Here is a 13,983-nt window from a genome sequence, read left to right as displayed (position 1 = left end):
AGATGGACCTTTGTTGACAAAGTAATGTCTCTGCTTTTTAATATGCTGCCTAGGTTGGTCATAACTTTCCTTCCAAGGAGTGTCTTTTAATTTCATGGCTGTAGTCACCATCTGCAGTGATTTTGGAGCCCAGAAAAATAAAGTCTGACACTGTTTCCCCATTTATTTGCCATGAAGTGATGGGACCAGATGCCATGATCTTCGTTTTCTGAATGTTGAGCTTTAAGCCAACATTTTCACTCTCCTCTTTCATTTTCATCAAGAGGCTCTTTAGTTCTTATTCACTTCTACCCTAAGGGTGATGTCATCTGCATATCTGAGGTTATTGATATTTCTCCCGGCAATCTTGATTCCAGCTTGTGCTTCCTCCAACCCAGCATTTCTCATGATGTACTCTGCATGTAAGTTAAATAAACAAGGTGACAATACACAGCCTTGATGTACTCCTTTTCCTATTTGGAACCAGTCTGCTGTTCCATGTCCAGTTCTAACTATTGCTTCCTGACCTGTATACAGGTTTCTCAAGAGGCAGGTCAGGTGGTCTGATATTCCCATCTCTCTCAGAATTTTCCACAGTTTATTGTGATCCACACAGTCAAAGGCTTTGGCATAGTCAGTAAAGCAGAAATACAATTTTGGCCACCTGTAATTTTCCTAGTATTTTGTATAGAATAGTTTATGACAGTGGGGATGCCCATGAGACCTCTACTGCTTTGGTTTTGTTGATTGGATTTGTATTTCTTATTGGACTGTACCCATGTCTGAAAGTGACATGTTGATGTGGCTCCACATTCTTAAAGTAGATCACCATATTGAAGATGTTCTACAACTAAAAAAAACTCACTTTAATGTTTTGACTTTATTTATTTATATATTTATGTGTACATTTATTTAAAGAAACCATCAATATTTTGCTGTTTGTTTTTTTTCTTTCTTTTTTTAAATTTTATTTTATTTTTAAACTTTACAATATTGTATTAGTTTTGCCAAATATCGAAATGAATCTGCCACAGGTATACATGTGTTCCCCATCCTGAACCCTCCTCCCTCCTCCCTCCCCATACCCTCCCTCTGGGTTGTCCCAGTGCACCAGCCCCAAGCATCCAGTATCGGGCATCGAACCTGGACTGGTGACTCGTTTCATACATGATATTATACATGTTTCAATGCCATTCTCCCAAATCTCCCCGCCCTCTCCCTCTCCCACAGAGTCCATAAGACTGATCTATACATCAGTGTCTCTTTTGCTTTCTCGTACACAGGGTTATTAATACCATCTTTCTAAATTCCATATATATGCATTAGTATACTGTATTGGTGTTTTTCTTTCTGGCTTACTTCACTCTGTATAATAGGCTCCAGTTTCATCCACCTCATTAGAACTGATTTTGCTGTTTGACTGCATCTTCATTGAATAAAAAGATTATGGAATTGTGGAGCTGAGAAGGGAAGACATACCCATTCAGTCATGTTGGTTCCTGTAGACTTCCTGAATTAAGACTACATAGTATTGATTGACTAAGGGTACCTAATATCCTCTATCGCAAGTGGAAAGATAATTGCTTTATTTTCCCTTAGAGCTAATGTAGTTGTATTTTTAATACTGAGAATAGAGCCAGAATTAAATCTGTCCACAAATTACTGATTTTGAAATAAGTATAATTACCATGTTTCAGATCAGCCTCTTAATTTTCCATATGAATTAGGTATTTTGCTTATTGACAAATGTATTACAAAATCTGCTTATGGCTAGTACCAGTTTTTAAAATTTCTGAACCAGTCCTATAAGAGTGTTCCTCTTGGTATGAGTAACAATTAACAACTTAGTTAATTCATACACTAAAAGACAGACTCTAGAGTCAGAATATCTGAGTTACATAGATGTCTTTACTATTTTCTTGCTCTGTGACCTTGGACACATTACTCAACCACTCTATATCTCTATTTCTTAATCTAGAAGGTAGGGATTACAGAAATATTTCTCCAACTAATCTCACTCATTAAATGCTATCTTCTATTAAGTTTATGATGGTTATTCACCCATGTCTGCTATATCTGGACTTTATTCCCATTGGCTCTTCTAGGAAAAGAAAAACCAGTCGTTGAAAGTAATAATTGCAGTTTTCCTATTGAGAATTTTTAGTGTCCATTAGTGATATCTGAAGAAGTAATCCATTGTTGCCTTTTTTCATTGTCTTTCCTGAAGGATCTCTCCATTCACTTACTACACTACCTCCAGAGTGAGCTTTCCATGATCAAGTCTGACCTCTCTATCCCATACTTAGACCCCTTCTTCAGAGTCTATAGTGAAAGTGCAGACTCTTTGGCATGATGTATAACCTCCTATAACCAAATCCCTTCCTACTCTTTTAACTTCACTCTTCTGCACTCTTGAAAGCTTGCTCCCAAAATGTATTGCTTTTTCCTATCACATTTTCTTCATTAGCCTCCTGGATTCTGAAGTGCTGCTTATTCTCCCCTGTTGACCTTGTTTGACATTCACTTCTCTCTTCTTGATGGCCTCAATGATTCTATTACCAGCTAGCTGCCTAAGGCTGCCCTTGATAAGCTCCTGTGTGGACTCCACCAGTCTAGGATTGTCTACCTTTTTTTTTTTTTTTTACCCTCTTTTTCTTATCCCACCCAACACATGAGTGAGATTTTCCCCAGAGTTTACCATAGTTTAACAGTCAGGATCCAGTTTGTTGATTCAATAAATAAAATGAAACAAATGAAGGTTATATTTATATATCCTGAGCTTTGCTAATTCATCCTTATACAAAAGGGATGAAGCTTTGTTGCATTCAGGGAGACCAGATTTGGAGCTTGGCCAATGGCACAAGGTAGAATTACATTGAAGATATAGCTTTTTATACAGGAAAAGAAATTGTATTTGATAAGTCACAAATAAGCAATGAGTAGAAAGCTGAGTGCCAAAGAATTGATGCTTTCAACTGTGGTGTTAGAGAAGACTCTTGAGAGTCCCTTGGACTGCAAGGAGATCCAACCTGTCCATTCTAAAGGAGATCAGTCCTGGGTGTTCATTGGAAGGACTGATGCTAAAGCTGAAACTCCAATACTTTGGCCACCTCATGTGAAGAGTTGACTCATAGGAAAAGACCCTGATGCTGCAAGGGATTGGGGGCAGGAGGAGAAGGGGATGACAGAGGATGAGATGGCTGGATGGCATCACCAACTCAATGGACATGAGTTTGAGTAAACTCTGGGAGTTGGTAATGGACAGCGAGGCCTGGTGTGCTGCAATTCATGGGGTCACAAATAGTCGGACACGACTGAGTGACTGAACTGAACTGAGGTTCCCATCACTGTGTGAGGTTACTGAGTAATGGTATAAATAATACAATTGACACTGTGTTTCATATTTATTATTGAGTAAGTGATAGCATACGAACAAAAGTGAGCCATTTTACCACATAAACAGCTAATTTAGTCATTAAATAATACAATTTAAATAGAAAAATATACCTTTATACTGTTGTCTATCATTTACAGAAAATAAACCAAAAAAAAAAAAAAAATCTAGCAACCAACTAACCTAAAAGTTAAAGAACGTATTCTGTGGTTACAGTCTGTGATAAAAAGAATAAAAACATAAAAATGTTAATATGGGTTGCAAAATTGCTAGGTCCACATCTCTGCAATTGTTTTCTTCCTAAATCATGAATTCTCTGTGGGTTTTATTTTGAAATAGGTATTTCTGCTATAAAGTCTGATAAATGATATTCCTACCCTAAAGAGCAAGCAACTGGAATGCCACATTTTTGATGCATATTTTTGCAGCACAGAGGGGATTAAATTCTAAATGTCTCAGCTGTTAAAGGCCCCTTCAGACTTGCCCAAAAGAAGGAGAAAGCTTTCTGCAAAGCAATTCATCAGATCTATCTGGGCATGGTGACATTCTCTCAGAACTCGCGTGGATGAGTTGTGCTGAATGTTCATGTGTCTGCAGCTGCTTGGGATATTTAAGAAAAAGGTATCTCTCAGTTCTTATCATGTGCTCCCATGGGCTAGCCTGTACTCATCACTGGCTCATGTCCTGCAAGGATTTCACCATAGTGGTCATATTGTAATAGTGACATCTTCCATTTTTGAGTGTTTTTGCTTTGCTTTTTCCACCTATTATATCATTCAGTGTTCACTGTGTGAGCTTAGGGGAATGACTTATTAAATTTATATCTGTTTTCTACAGTGTGAAAGTTTGTTGCACTGAATCTTGTGCATTATTAACTTGACAAGTACTTACTGTTGCCTTCTCTTACCTAATTGTTGATTGTTGAATCTGGAGAATGCTCTGATTACTTCAATAAAAACAGCAGTGATCAATTCCATAAACAAATTGTTAGATGTAGAACACATGTGTAAACAAGTAGAGTCATTTGCTGACTGTTGATGGACTTAAAACAGTTAAAAGAAGAAGCAACTGATAGGATAAACTAAAGTCAAACAACTGGAAACAAGTTGTGGTATGTTAACTGGCAATTTGTAATATAAAGTGATGGACACATTTTCACTAGATTTGAAAGTGAAGAATAGAGTTATAAAACAGCACTTTATGCATTTATTTTCATTATCCTAATGTATGGGAAGTGGGACAAATAAATGCATCTGACTTCATGCATTTGGTTTATTATTTTTTGTTATGATTTGAACCTTGTCCACTTCCCAGCATATCTCCCAGTACATATGAAATGTATTCATCTTATCAAATGACTTGCATGTTTCTGACCAAATTCAGGCCTTTAAAAAACTTCTGTGCCTTTGTCTAAACTGTTCCCTCTGCCTGGAATGCCCTTCTCATCTCCACTTGTCTATCTCCTCCTGATTCTTCAGGACTCCATTTCAACATCACCTCTTCAGACAAGCATTCTTTAGATTGTTTCATGCATGGCTGTCCCCCTCTTCCTCTGGGGTGCCACACCGCCCTGTGCATACCTCTGTCACCCGATTTGATATGTGGTATTCTAATTTTCTGTTCACTTGCCAGGTGCACTAAGTTGTGACTCTTTGCAAGCATGGTCTATCTTCTGTAGTTTTATTCCTGGTTTTCAGCACCTCGCCAAGTCTATACAGAGTGTGGACTCAATGTGCAGTTGTGACTTGGAATAAATATATTCATATTCAAGTATATCATGGATGCACATCTCTGGTGGCTCAGCAGTAAAGAATCCTCCTGCCAGTGCCTGTCAATGCAGGAGACATGGGTTCAATCCCTAGTCCAGGAAGATCCCCTGGAGAAGGAAATGGCAACCCACTCCAGTATTTTGCCTGGGAAATCCCATAGACAGAGGAAAGAGGAGGCTATAGTCCATGGGGTTGCAAAGAGCTGGACATGACTTAGCAACTAAATGACAACAACATATCATGTTGGTATTTTGGATGGCATATTGGTATTTTGTAACTTCCCCAGCTCCTATGTCCCTATATGGACACACATACATATTCTCTCTGCGTTCTGATGTATGGAAACTTCGAGTAGCCTCATTGTGGTTTTGTTTTAGCTGTTGAAACTCAAGGTCATGATCTGGTAGAAGGGACTACTAGAAGAATGCATTCCACATTAAGTCCTGCTGTCCTTGAGTCCAGAATATGCTTGTAGACCTTTTCTAGTGAAACATCAGGGTGTTTCATATTAGGACTATGGGACTGAGTTTATGTTAAACAAGAATATGGAAATATGAAGGAAGGCAAAGGATGAGGGTCAGACAATGCAATAGAATCGAGGCTGAAGCCGGAGCCATGAAAGAAGCCTGTCTGCCCACTGCAGACTGTGGTGTAGGTCCAGCGCAGAGGAGTGAGTGTCTGGCTTTCACTCCTCATTTGCCCCCCTCATCCTCTCTGTGCTCATTACTTGGTTCCCTTTGATAGAACATGGGAGGCAGACATGGATTGCTAGGTAGCAGGCTTTTACGACTATGATTTCATTCCATTTTGAAGTTTCTCTCAAAATGGCTGATTTATTTTCCTCTCATGGGTACATTATGTATGCGTTGTTTTGTGAGATCAGTGAATTCAGACAGGCCCTCCATGCTTTTGTCCCCCAGCCCCAGCCATGCAGTGCAATGCGGCAGCTAAGAGAAGCAGAGAGCCACGCTGGGCACAAATCCCACCTGGTTTCCTTCAAAACAAGCTACTGGTTTGCAACAAACTACTGGATGGTGATAAAAAAGGTTCTTACCTGTTTACTTAATGGGTGACTGGCCCCTTTGCTTTTATTTAGCAATCTGTTCTGGTCTATGTCCCTTTAAACTTGTAAGATCCATCACCTCATTTAAGCTGTTACCTTGACACATTGCAATGTTGTGGACATAATGTTCCCACAGAGGAACAAATTAAAACAGTTTTTCATGATTAGAAGGTTAAATGAGGTAAGGCTGTGGTAGTAAGTGGTGAGATAAGGGGTTCCGAGGAAGCAGAATTCAAGGGACTTTCAGGTGACTGGAAAATTAGGCTGGCAAGACAGGGGGATGGATGGGGCTTTTACAAATCCTGGGAGCTGGGCAAGAGAGAAGACTTCCTTTGCGTGTCTGACTTTGAGGCCTTATTCTGTTGCCCTTTCAGAGACTGTGACCATGGGCCCAGGGAGGATTCAGGGGCCAGCTTTGGGCTTCTTTTCTCCTTTGGGACATTCTGTGAGAAGTAAAAGGAAGCTGACTCTACCAGAAAGTGGCAAGCTAAAAACACAACAGCACCACCAACAAGCATTCAGTCTTTCCCAGAAAGTAATTTGGTTTCCCTTAAGTTCGAAGAAGAGTCAAGGGCAAAGCCCTTCCTTTAGGAAGGACTGTTTAATTGTGTCTTCACCCTGGAGAGAAGGCAGTGTTGTTCCTAACATCTGTCCTCAGCTCTCTTCTTTCTTCTTACTCTAGACTTGACTTTCTGTCTGACCCCTTGATAACCCATTTGCCCTTGAGAACTAGGACTTAGAAAGTCAAGCTCTTTTGTCCACTTACTCTCTTAAATCATTTCCTGCCCTGACCACCCTGGTTTCTCCTGATATGATTAGTGTTATTGCAGCTACCTGAACTCAACATCTGAGGCATCTCTGAATTTTCTGTCTGCCACTTCTATTCAGTCAGAAGCCAAGGTTTCTGTCTTCCACCTGAATTGAGTTTTTCTCATGTCTTTTCTCACCTTTTTACTCTCCCGCCACTATTCTCACTTCCATTCCTCATTACTTCTGTCCTAGCCAATTGAAATACTCTCCTAACTAGTTGCTGCCTGTGTTTGGTTTCACTCTGCTCCAAAGTGCCTCAAACACTGGCGTTTGATTATGATATAACAGTCACATTTCAAAAAGTAAATAATTAAACAAAAAATCTCCTTAAGTTTTCCATCATCTAACAAACTCAGTAGAGACTTAGCTTGGTATCTGAGACAGTCTATAAAGTTATCATCTTTATTTTCAGCTTTTTCTTCTTCTCTGTGTCACAGTAAAACAAAATGCTATGTGGCTATGTATAACCTCATGTTTTCTTGCCTCCTTACTCTGTTCCCTCTTCCTAGAAAGCTCTGCTCACACATGTCTAGTGAAAAATGCATGCATTTTATCAAGTTCAAGCACAAATACAGCTCTCCTTTCCCCATGGCAGTCTGATACAGTTGCTCCTACTCTGGTTTGATGACAAACGCATTTAGGGGATGTTCTTATGCTGCTTGATGTGTTTTTTTTTCCTACTGTTAGTGTTAGCTTTTTTGAATCTTACTTTTGCATATCCTATAGCACAAAGTTTCTTGCCTGTAAAGTGCTAGATAAAGATACAGAATAATGATTTATAATGAGACTGGGTCTACCAGAATGTGCAAAATTCATTTATTCATTCACACACATGTTTGTGACTGCCTACACTATGTACTGTGTTAAGGACTTAGGATACAGAGCAATATGGCATAGTGCAGCTCTGTTCTCCAGAAACTCAAAATAACATGAAAGAAAAGTCATGTAAGGAATTATACTATGAAAAATGCACAACAGGAGAAGGGCCTTCAAAGTACTGGAGGGGTGGGACTTCTTACCTCTATTAGGGTAGATAGGTTGGGAGTGAGGGGACGATACTGGGGAAGAAAATGAACAGGTAGGAAAGGCTTCCTATAGATGGGAAAGTCTGACTTGGGTTTTGAACGCTACGTAGGAGTCACCGAGGATGATAGGAAGGTGAGGAGAGCTAGGAATGGGATGGAAATATAATCCATACTCGGTTTGTTTTCAGAGGCTCAGCACATTAGGGCAATCTGGGCATCAAATAGTTGTTTTCTGTCTCCAAGTGAAATATCCTTTTTCTGAGACTGTTTCTGATTGAGAGCCATTCATTCTTCTTCCTTTTTTAATGTTTTCTAGAGAAAGTCTGTGATTGCAGCGAGCTTCATAGCAGCGTTCCTTTTCCTGCTGGTGGTGCGCCTTGTAAATGAAGTGGATTTCCCATTGCTACTAAACTGCTTTGGACAACCTGGTGCGAAATGGATACCATTCTCCTATACATACAGGCGGCCCCTTCGAACTCACTATGGATACATAAATGTGAGGACGCAAGAGGTAAGACCTCAGAGGGTCACGTAGGGTTCAAGGGTGTCCATGGTAACAACTTCTCTTTGGGTGCGAGGTGGCTTCCCATCACTGAACTTCCTCTATGGCCCAGTGCGCTTCTTTGGGTCCCTGACATTTCCTGGTTTCTGGTTCTTAGACACTTTCTGACACGTGTCTAAAGTCTGTCGCCCCCCCTGCATCAGATCTTCTGATGCTTCATGTGGAGTTGAGGAAGCAATTACTTGTTTTCCTGGTGGTTTGTGGCATAACATATGTATCTTTCCATTTAGAAACTCTGATCAGCGGTCGCCAGCTGGGGAAATGGCTGGCTTTATTTCCTGGAGGTCAGCTGGTTGGGGACAGCTCTTTGTAGAACTGCAAAGAGGCATTTATACTCTTTAAAACTCTGTAATCCTTAGACCTGGAGCTAGAAAAGGCCAAGCTGATTTAAAAATTCTCAGTGGCTGCAGAGATAATGGGATTTAAAGAGTTTCCAAATTTAAAGGGGTTAAAATCATTCAAATCCTATAATCACTGAACCTCTGAATCTTTGTAGCCCATTGATGGTACAGAAGAGGATGGAGGTATCTTGACAAGTAGAAAGTGCACACTGTGCTAGCATTTTTGCAAGCAAGGATTTGTATCATGGAGTGAAGTAAAAATCAAAAACTTCACAAAATACATGCAGTGTATAGAACTGATTAATATAATTGTTTTCACTATTTGTTTCCATGGAGTGGGATGAGTGTGAGATTAATATTCATCGCTGCCAAGTCCAAGCCTTTGGAATTTGTTGGTGAAAAAGGTACAAATCACGAGTGTATCTACATCACTGGAAAGAATTTTGGATCAGATCCCACTGAAAGGTCATTTTTGCAAAAATACTAGAGAAGGGAATTACCCACATAATGCAACTCCCATCCCAAGAATTATTCTTAGCGTCAGTGAGGGATGTTGAAAACTGACTTTATCCATCCTCTTTTGTAGGCAATATCATGCATGAGTCATTGCTTCTGGTTAAATTGATTCTTTGAAAATTGTTTCTATACATGCATGATTTATAGGCTTTTATTAGGTTTTTATTAGACTTTTATAGTTAAAAAGAAAAAGGCACCATTAATAACATATAAATTCTTAGGAGTCTTGCTTGTGTTTATCCTTTAATTGGCTTTGAATTAATTTTTTTAAGTGTCTATTGCTTGAATTTGTTGAATGTCCTAATCAATTGATTACTTATATAACAATGTATCTCTTAGAGAATAGTTTGTTTCACTTTTGTCTTTTGTTACTTTATTTCAGATGGTCATTTAATATTCTATAACTCTACTGGATTATGTTAATCATTTCACAAGTGCCTCTCATGGGTAGAAAATGAAACATGTGACTGAACTGTCTCACAAATTACTCTCATGAGAGAAATCTCACCAAATATCAAAGAACCTTTCATTTGTTTATATAATAATGGATTGGATTTTGGAGTATTAAGAGGAAAACTGACCTAGGGCTGCAATTATTTAATTACTCACATTAACTAGCCACTTTTGAACTTCTTTTGGTGTGATTTGTAATACAATGACTTTGCTACAAGATATGGATCATGATTTTGATCCTGTGAAGGTAATTTCTTGAGAGGGAACATGATTACTGGAAAGAGCTGTTAGACTACAGATGCGCACAGGCATGATTTGAGTACTAGTTCTCACACTTAGAAAAACAAGATCAACTAGCAAGTTATGGAAATGGCACCCCACTCCAGTACTCTTGCCTGGAAAATCCCGTGGACAGAAGAGCCTGGCGGGCTACAGTCCATGGGGTGGCAAGAGTCGGACACGACTTAGTGACTAAACCACCACAGCAAGTTATTATGACAATTAAATAGGACAAAGTACATGAAGTGCCCACTTCTACACTGATGGTCAATGAATGAGTTTCTTTTGCTTGCTTTGTACTTATCAGTTATGTCACAAAATGCCTAGTATGAACAACACCAAAATACAAAAGTTTAGAATATGAAATTTAAAATTTTAAGGAATCTGGATTCAGGGAAGTAAATAAATGAAGGAGTTCCTAGTCTCATTAGAAATCAAAGTTTTGCAAATTTAAAACCATAGTGAGAAGGAAGAAAAAAGCACAAGGAGGTGAATGCTTACTAAAAATCAGACTGACAAAAAGATCAAGAATCTGACAATACCAAGTGTTGGTGATGATGATGTGGAACGATAGGAACTCATATATTAGTAGAGGGAATAATTACTTTGGGAAAAAACAGCTTCCCATTTTCTAGTAAAGGTGAAGATATGCATATTCTACATCCCAGCATTTCTAATCATCCATGTATTCACTTGAGACATGAATGAATGCATGTAGTGGGAGGCACAGATATCATGTATAACAGCATTATTCTAGAACCTGGACATGTCTCTTAGTAGGAAAATGGTTAAATGTGTGGGATTCCATCCAGTGGAATCCCACACATCAATGGAAACGAGGAAATTGCAGCTATGTGTGACAACAGGTGGGCTGCCCAGGTGGCACTAGTGGTTAAGAACCCGCGTGCCACCACGGGAGACCTAAGAGATGAAGGTTCGATCTCTGGATCGGGAAGGTTCCCTGGAGGAGGGCATGAGAATCCACTCCAGTATCCTTTCCTGGAGAATCCCATGGACAGAGGAGCCTGGCCGGCTACAGTTCATAAGGTCGCAAAGAGTCGGACACAACTGAAGTGACTTAGCATGGACGCACATGACAACATGTATGGATTTAAAAAAGCATAATTTTGAGCAAAAGATGAAAAATAAAAGAACACAAACAGTGTGATTCAATTTATAGGTCACAGGAAGACTTAAAGGGAGATGTTTCAGAATGCTGAAACATTAGTGCAAGTAATAAGCAGAAATTTTGCATGGAAGCTGAAGAACAATGTATAACACCCCAAAAGAATGACAGATTTTCCTCTGAACTCTGGTAGTTGTAAGGCTAAATTGGGAGGAAAACAAAATTTGGTGGCTCTTTACCTCCATCCTCGTTATTTCATCTTTCTCAAAATTCTTCTTTTCCCACCGCATGTCTGTATTCTCTTGCTCCCGAATGCTCTGTGCATGGGTCCTCACCAAACAATGGTTTTAAGTCCTCACCAAATAATGGCCTTAAATAAAGGCCTTCTCAGAGATAGTTACGTTAGACTATTAGACTCAGAAGGAAAATTCTTCGAGTCTAAGTAATACAGCAAAATTGATAAGTGGTATATTTGATGTTCTGGGGCAAATAGCTATATTAGTGGCCCTTGAATTTTGTTTCAAGGGTAACCAGACACTCCTGTGTTCCTATTCACTCTGTTCTAATCTGGAAAAAGAGTCAATGGCTATGGCTGAGCTGAATTAAGTGGTCACCAAGATGATCTATTTATTTCAAGATCTTGGTCCTTGAGGTTTTCTCAGGAGTTTCTCATAAGAAAGAACATGCTTTCTAGACACCACCAGATGTCCAAGAATTTTTTTGAACATGTAAACTTGCCAGCAATGATTTCCAGACTCAGAGCAGCTGCAAACATCACATTGTCAATAATGGTTTTACTGCCCAGTGTTTCAGTTGAGGGCTTCCCTGGTGGGTCAGAGGTTAAAGCGTCTGCCTGCAATGTGGGAGACCTGGGTTCAATCCCTGGGTCGGGAATGTCCCCTGGAGAAGGAAATGGCAACCCACTCCAGTATTCTTGCCTGGAGAATCAGACATTGCTGTCACTAGACTAAGATTTTAAGAGCAGAAATGTTTACAAGAAAGGATGTCTCTCCACTACTGTCTAAATAAAGATGCGGGATGGGCGTGGCAGAATTAGGTTGAAGATTTTGTGGACACCAGAGAGCTGAGTTGCTTGGGAGCAAGATGTGATTCTTTTGTTATCTTTAAAAGTGAGCTGAATTCTGGTCCTTTAGGCTTGGCACAAGTAGAAGAATAAGCTGTCTCATGAATCTGTGACAATCTGTCATGAAGAACTCTCATATAGTAAATTATATCCAGTTGAAGCTTGGCTTCATTTGATCAACTCACATAGTTTTTGAACGATCTATTCCCCAAGGAAGTACAAGAAGTAAAAGTACAAAGAACACAAGAGAGATAAATAGGTGCACTTGCTTATATTTTATATGTTGTTCAGTTGATAAGTTTTGTCTGACTCTTTGTGACCCCCATGGACTGCAGCATGCCAGCCTTCCCTGTCCTTCACTATCTCCCAGAGTTTGCTCAAACTCCATTGAGTCACTGATGTTATCCAACCATCACATTTCATATGGTTGGAGTATTTTCTTTTCCTGGTCTAGATCCATAAAAAGGAATATGTAGTGAAAATTATGAGGTCTAGTCTAGAGGAGATAAATTGAAAAAATTAAAATACCCATCCCACCATAATAATGACAGTCTAAATATTGGCTCCCATCTTTTGCCGTGTCCCCCTTCCCTTTCTTAATATAGGCTAAAGTTCTTATATTTGGGGAATGAGAAATCTTGACAAGCAGGGTAACAAAATGAGTGTCAACTAACCTGGTGAGTGATGAAATTCAGGAAGTCCCTGCTGACCAGAGAACCCAGAATTCCTCATCAATACTTGTTTGAGCTGACAACCGGCAAGAGGCAAGTGCCATCCTGAAGCTGAGACCAGGAAAGATTTAGATTTTCAATAGGTCCATAGCTCCCCTGTGTCCCACCCCCACTTTAACCCCTGACTCCCAAGCTGCTCATACTTGCCCTCTCATGTCACTACTGATGAATAATGCAACCTTCTATTTTAATAGGACCGAATTTGAGAAACTCCACCTATAGCTTTATGGCAGTTCCTGAATTATCATTTGACCTTGGACATAGCAAAAAGCATAAAACACCCATATGTGTTTCAAAAAGACACATCTATGCTTGTCAGTATCATGGGAATTCTCCTTTTTCCTTAATGCAGATTTTAATGATTCTTTTGTGGCAGAATAAAAGGTATATAAGACTAAGGGACTGCAGGGCTTGGTTACAGGTAATCATTGTTTCTCCCTGTTGAGATCATGGCAGATCTGGAGGAAAGAGAGGGAAATGAACTCTAGGTTAGATTCTGTTTGTGATCTCCAGTCCACGGAATCTGTTGTCTTTTTGGGTGGTGACCTGATGTGAAGACATTGCTCAGAGCAAGCAACCTGCAACATATTTGCATTAACTGCTAAATAAGAGAGTCAAGCTCTGAGGATCAATAGGATGCCACAGCCAGATCTTCCTGGTAATTGGGGGGAGGGTGACAGGTGTCTCCTTCAAATCTGATAAGAGAGTCCTAACACACTAGAACTGAAGAAGATTTCAGGTGTTTAGGGAAGAATGCCCATTCAGATGGTGCTAAAGATTCACTAAGTGAAGAGGCACAGGATTTCTCAAATATAGCAATCAAGTTGTAGGGCTGTATATTGATTTAACAA

General features: G+C 39.6%; 1 long non-coding RNA gene across 1 annotated transcript in view; it reads left to right on the top strand.

Moving 5' to 3' along the window:
• Positions 1 to 11,119, top strand: part of LOC105001361 — a 263,713-nt gene extending 252,594 nt beyond the window's left edge. Inside the window, exon 3 of the long non-coding RNA XR_826856.1 lies at positions 8,357 to 11,119. This is a non-coding gene — a long non-coding RNA (uncharacterized LOC105001361). The remainder of the gene's footprint in view (positions 1 to 8,356) is intronic.
• Positions 11,120 to 13,983: the final 2,864 nt, after the last annotated feature.

Source organism: Bison bison, unplaced genomic scaffold (genome assembly GCF_000754665.1).
Source record: "Bison bison bison isolate TAMUID 2011002044 unplaced genomic scaffold, Bison_UMD1.0 scf7180017864382, whole genome shotgun sequence".
Lineage (NCBI taxonomy): Eukaryota > Metazoa > Chordata > Mammalia > Artiodactyla > Bovidae > Bison > Bison bison.
The sequence above is the reverse complement of the archived record's forward strand: the minus strand, read 5'-3'. Positions and strand labels throughout refer to the sequence as shown.